This window comes from Arachis hypogaea, chromosome 15 (assembly GCF_003086295.3).
Source record: "Arachis hypogaea cultivar Tifrunner chromosome 15, arahy.Tifrunner.gnm2.J5K5, whole genome shotgun sequence".
NCBI classification, from domain to species: domain Eukaryota; kingdom Viridiplantae; phylum Streptophyta; class Magnoliopsida; order Fabales; family Fabaceae; genus Arachis; species Arachis hypogaea.
Window position 1 is genome coordinate 103,497,631 of NC_092050.1, and position 5,551 is coordinate 103,503,181.

The following is a 5,551-nucleotide window of genomic DNA, read 5'->3' on the forward strand; positions in this document are numbered from 1 at the left end:
TTTTAGTGCAGGGAGGTCAGAATCCAACAGCATCAGCAGTCCTTCTTCAACCTCTGAATCTGATTTTTGCTCAAGTCCCTCAATTTCAGCCAGAAAATACCTGAAATCACAGAAAAACACAAAAACTCATAGTAAAGTCCAGAAATGTGAATTTAACATAAAAACTAATGAAAACATCCCTAAAAGTAACTAGATTCTACTAAAAACATACTAAAAACAGTGCCAAAAAGCGTATAAATTATCCGCTCATCACAACACCAAACTTAGATTGTTGCTTGTCCCCAAGCAACTGAAAATCAAATAGGATAAAAAGAAGAGAATATACTATAAATTCCAAACTATCAATGAAACATAGCTCCAATTAAATGAGCGGGACTTGTAGCTTTTTGCCTCTTTAATAGTTTTGGCATCTCACTTTATCCATTGAAGTTCAGAATGATTGGCATCTATAGGAACTCAGAGTTCAGATAGTGTTATTGATTCTCTTAGTTCAGTATGATGATTTTTGAACACAGCTATTTTATGAGTCTTGGCCGTGGCCCTAAGCACTTTGTTTTCCAGTATTACCACCGGATACATAAATGCCACAGACACATAATTGGGTGAACCTTTTCACATTGTGACTCAGCTTTGCTAAAGTCCCCAATTAGAGGTGTCCAGGCTTCTTAAGCACACTCTTCTTTTGCTTTGGACCTTGACTTTAACCGCTCAGTCTCAAGTTTTCACTTGACACCTTCACGCCACAAGCACATGGTTAGGGACAGCTTGGTTTAGCCGCTTAGGCCAGGATTTTATTCCTTTAGGCCCTCCTATCCACTGATGCTCAAAGCCTTGGGATCTTTTTTATCTACCCTTGCCTTTTGGTTTTAAGGGCTACTGGCTTTTTACTCTTGCCTCTTGGTTTTAAGAGCTTTTGCCTTTTTCTGCTTGCTTTTTCTTTTTCTTTCTATTTTTTTTTTGCTATTTTTTTTTCTGCAAGCTTTGTTCTTTGCTGCTTTTTCTTGCTTCAAGAATCATTTTTATGATTTTTCAGATTATCAAATAACATGTCTCCTTGTCATCATTCTTTCAAGAACCAACATATTTAACATTCTTAAACAACAACTTCAAAAGACATATGCACTGTTCAAGCATTCATTCAGAAAACAAGAAGCATTGTCACCACATCAATATAATTAAACTAAGTTCAAGGATAAATTCGAAACTCATGTACTTCTTGTTCTTTTGAATTAAAACATTTTTCATTTAAGGGGGGTGATGGATTCATAGGACATTCATAACTTTAGGACAAAGTTACTAAATACTAATGATCATGTAATGAAGACACAAACATGGATAAGCACTTAACATAGTGAAAACAAAAAACAGAGAATGTAAGAACAAGGAATAAGTCTACCTTAGTGATGGTGGCGTTTCCTTCTTGAGGAACCAATGATGTCCTTGAGCTCTTCTATGTCTCTTCCTTGTCTTTGTTGCTCCTCCCTCATTGCTTTTTGATCTTCTCTTATTTCATGAAGGATGATGGAGTGCTCTTGATGTTCCACCCTTAATTGTCCCATGTTGGAACTTAATTCTCCTAGGAAGGTGTTGATTTGCTCCCAATAGTTTTGTGGAGGAAAATGCATTTGAGGCATCTACGGGATCTCATGGTGATGAGCTTCATGCGTCTCTTGAGATCCATGAATGGGCTCTCTTGCTTGCTCCATCCTTTTCTTAGAGATGGGCTTCTCTTCTTCAATGGGAATGTCTCCTTCTATGAAAGCTCCAACTAAGTAACATAGATGGCAGATGACGTGAGGAAAGGCTAACCTTGCCATAGTGGAGGACTTGTCAGCCACCTTGTAGAATTCTTGAGGTATAATCTCATGAACCTCCACCTCTTCTCCAATCATGATGTTATGGATCATGATGGCCCGGTCTATAGTAACTTCAGACCGGTTGCTAGTGGGAATGATTGAGCGTTGAATGAACTCCAACCATCCTCTAGCTATAGGCTTAAGGTCCAGTCTTCTCAGTTGAACCGGTTTGCCTTTTGAGTCAATCTTCCATTGAGCTCCTTCCACACATATGTCCATGAGGACTTGGTCCAACCTTTGATTAAAGTTGACCCTTCTAGTGTAGGGGCGTGCATCTCCTTGCATCATAGACAAGTTAAATGCCAACCTCACATTTCCTGGACTAAAATCTAAGTATTTCCCCCGAACCATGGTGAAATAATTCTTTGGATCCGGGTTCTTACTTTGATCATGGTTCCTAGTGATCCATGCATTGGCATAGAACTCTTGAACCATTAGGATGCCGACTTGTTGAATGGGTTTTGTTAAAATATCCCAACCTCTTCTTTGGATTTCATGTCGGATCTCCGGTTACTCATTCTTCTTGAGCTTGAAGGGGACCTCGGGGATCACCTTCTTCTTGGCCACAACATCATAGAAGTGGTCTTGATGAGCTTTGGAGATGAATCTTTCCATCTCCCATGACTCGGAGGTGGAAGCTTTTGTCTTCCCTTTTCCTTTTCTAGAGGATTCTCCGGTCTTAGGTGCCATCAATGGTAATGGAAAAACAAAAAGCTTATGCTTTTACCACACCAAAATTAGAATATTGCTCGCCTTTGAGCAAGAGAAGAAAGAAGAGATGAAGAAGAAGAAGAAATGGAGAAGAGGGAGAGAGAGATGTGTTTCGGCCATATAGGGTGGATTTGGGTGGGAAATTGATTTTGAATTTTGAAGGTAGGTGGGGTTTATGAGGTAGGTTTATGGGGAAGAGTGGATGAATGTGAGTGGTGAAGTGGTGATAGGGAAGAGAGATTGAGGTGATTGGTGAAGAGTTTTGGGGAAGAGTGTTTATGGGATTGTGTGAAAGAGGGGTGAGAAGAAGTGAGTGGAGGTAGGTGGGGATCCTGTGGGGTCCACAGATCCTGAGGTGATCCTGTGGGGTCCACAGATCCTGAGGTATTCAAGAATTTACAACCTTGCCCCAAATTAGGCATGCAAAATGCCCTTGCACACAATTCTGGGCGTTCAGCGCCAGATTGGTGCTTGTTCTGGGCGTTGAACGCCCATTTGTTGCCCATTTCTGGTGTTGAACGCCAGAACCACGCTTGTTTTGGGCGTTCAGTGCCAGCTCTTTTCCAGGGTGCAATTCTGGCGTTCAAACGCCCAGATGCTGCCCATTTTGGGTGTTCAGCGCCAGAACCATGCTCTGTTCTGGCGTTGAACGCCAGCCAGATGCTTCTTACTGGCGTTTAAACACCAGTAAGGTCTTCCTCCAGGGTGTGATTTTTCTTCTATTGTTTTTGATTCTATTTTCAATTTTTATATTTATTTTGTGACTCCACATGATCATGAACCTAATAAAACATGAAAGAACAAGAAAAATAAAATTAGATAAATAAAATTGGGTTGCCACCCAACAAGCGCTTCATTAATGTCAATAGCTTGACAGTGGGCTCTCATGGAGCCTCACAGATGTTCAGAGCATTGTTGAGACTCCCCAACACCAAACTTAGAGTTTGGATATGGGAGTTCAACACCAAACTTAGAGTTTGGTTGTGGCCTCCCAACACCAAACTTAGAGTTTGACTGTGGGGGCTCTGGTTGACTCTGTTTTGAGAGAAGCTTTTTATGCTTCCTCTCCATGTTTACAGAAGGATGTCCTTGAGTTTTAAACTCAAAGGAGTCCTCATTCAATTGAAGGACTAGTTCACCTCTGTTAACATCAATCACAGCTCTTGCTGTGGCTAGGAAGGGTCTTCCAAGGATGATGAATTCATCATCATTCTTCCCAGTATCCAGGACTATGAAATCAGCAGGGATGTAAAGGCCTTCAACCTTTACTAACACGTCCTCTACTTGTCCATAAGCCTGTTTTCTTGAATTGTCTGCCATCTCTAATGAGATTTTAGCAGCTTGCACCCCATAGATTCCCAGTTTCTCTATTACGGAGAGGGGCATGAGGTTTATCCCTGAACCAAGGTCACACAGAGCCTTTTCAAAGATCATGTTGCCTATGGTACAAGGTATTACGAACTTTCCAGGATCCTGTTTCTTGTGAGGCAATGTCAGTTGATCCAGATCACTTAGTTCATTGGTGAACAAGGGAGGTTCATCTTCCCAAGTCTCAATACCAAATAATTTAGCATTCAGCTTCATGATTGCACCAAGAAACTTGGCAGCTTGCTCTTCAGTAACATCCTCATTTTCTTCAGAAGAGGAATACTCATCAGAGCTCATGAATGGCATAAGGAGGTTCAATGGAATCTCTATGATCTCTAGATGAGTCTCAGATTCCTTTGGTTCCTCAGAGAGAAACTCCTTATTGATCACTGGACGTCCCAGGAGGTCTTCCTCACTGGGATTCACGTCCTCAACCTCCCTTACAGGTTCGGCCATGGTGGTTATGTCAATGGCCTTGCACTCTCCTTTTGGATTTTCTTCTGTATTGCTTAGGAGAGCACTAGGAGGGATTTCAGTGATCCTTTTACTCAGCTGGCCCACTTGTGCTTCCAAATTTCTAATGGAAGACCTTGTTTCATTCATGAAACTTACAATGGCCTTAGATAGATCAGAGACTAAGTTTGCTAAATTGGAGGTATTTTGTTCAGAGTTCTCTGTCTGTTGCTAAGTGAATGATGGAAAAGGTTTACTATTGTTAAACCTGTTTCTTCCACCATTATTAAAGCCTTATTGAGGCCTTTGATCCTTCCATGAGAAATTTGGATGATTTCTCCATGATGAGTTATAGGTGTTTCCATAAGGTTCACCCAAGTAATTTACTTCTGCTATTGCAGGGTTCTCAGGATCATTAGCTTCTTCTTCAGAAGCTGCCTCTTGAGTACTGTTGGATGCAGCTTGCATTCCATTCAGACTCTGAGAAATCATATTGACTTGCTGAGTCAATATTTTATTCTGAGCCAATATGGCATTCAGAGTATCAATTTTAAGAACTCCCTTCTTCTGAGGCGTCCCATTACTCACAGGATTTCTCTCAGAAGTGTACATGAACTGGTTATTAGCAACCATGTTAATGAGTTCTTGAGCTTCTGCAGGCGTTTTCTTTAGGTGAATGGATCCACCTATAGAGGTATCCAATGACATTTTAGCTAATTCAGACAGACCATCATAGAATATGTCCAGGATGGTCCATTCTGAAAGCATGTTAGAAAGACACTTTTTGGTCAGTCCTTTGTATCTCTCCCAAGCTTCATAGATGGATTCACCTTCTTTCTGTCTGAAGGTCTGAACATCTACTCTAAGCTTACTCAACTTTTGAGGAGGAAAGAACTTGGCTAAGAAAGCCTTGACCAGCTTATCCCAAGAGTTCAGGCTATCCTTAGGTTGAGAGTCCAACCATACTCTAGCTCTGTCTCTTATAGCAAAAGGGAAAAGCATGAGCCTGTAGACTTCAGGATCTACTCCATTAGTCTTAACAGTATCACATATCTGCAAGAATTCAGTTAAGAACTGAAAAGGATCTTCAGATGGAAGTCCATGAAACTTGCAGTTCTGCTACATCAGAGAAACTAATTGAGGTTTCAGCTCAAAATTGTTTG

At 40.9% G+C, this 5,551-nt stretch overlaps 1 non-coding gene across 1 annotated transcript; it reads left to right on the forward strand.

Annotated features, from left to right (window-relative positions):
• The first annotated feature begins 5,150 nt into the window (after positions 1-5,150).
• Positions 5,151-5,258, forward strand: LOC112753911 (small nucleolar RNA R71). Its single transcript, XR_003178272.1, has one exon. It is a non-coding gene; the product is annotated as a small nucleolar RNA R71 (small nucleolar RNA).
• The last annotated feature ends 293 nt before the right edge of the window (positions 5,259-5,551 follow it).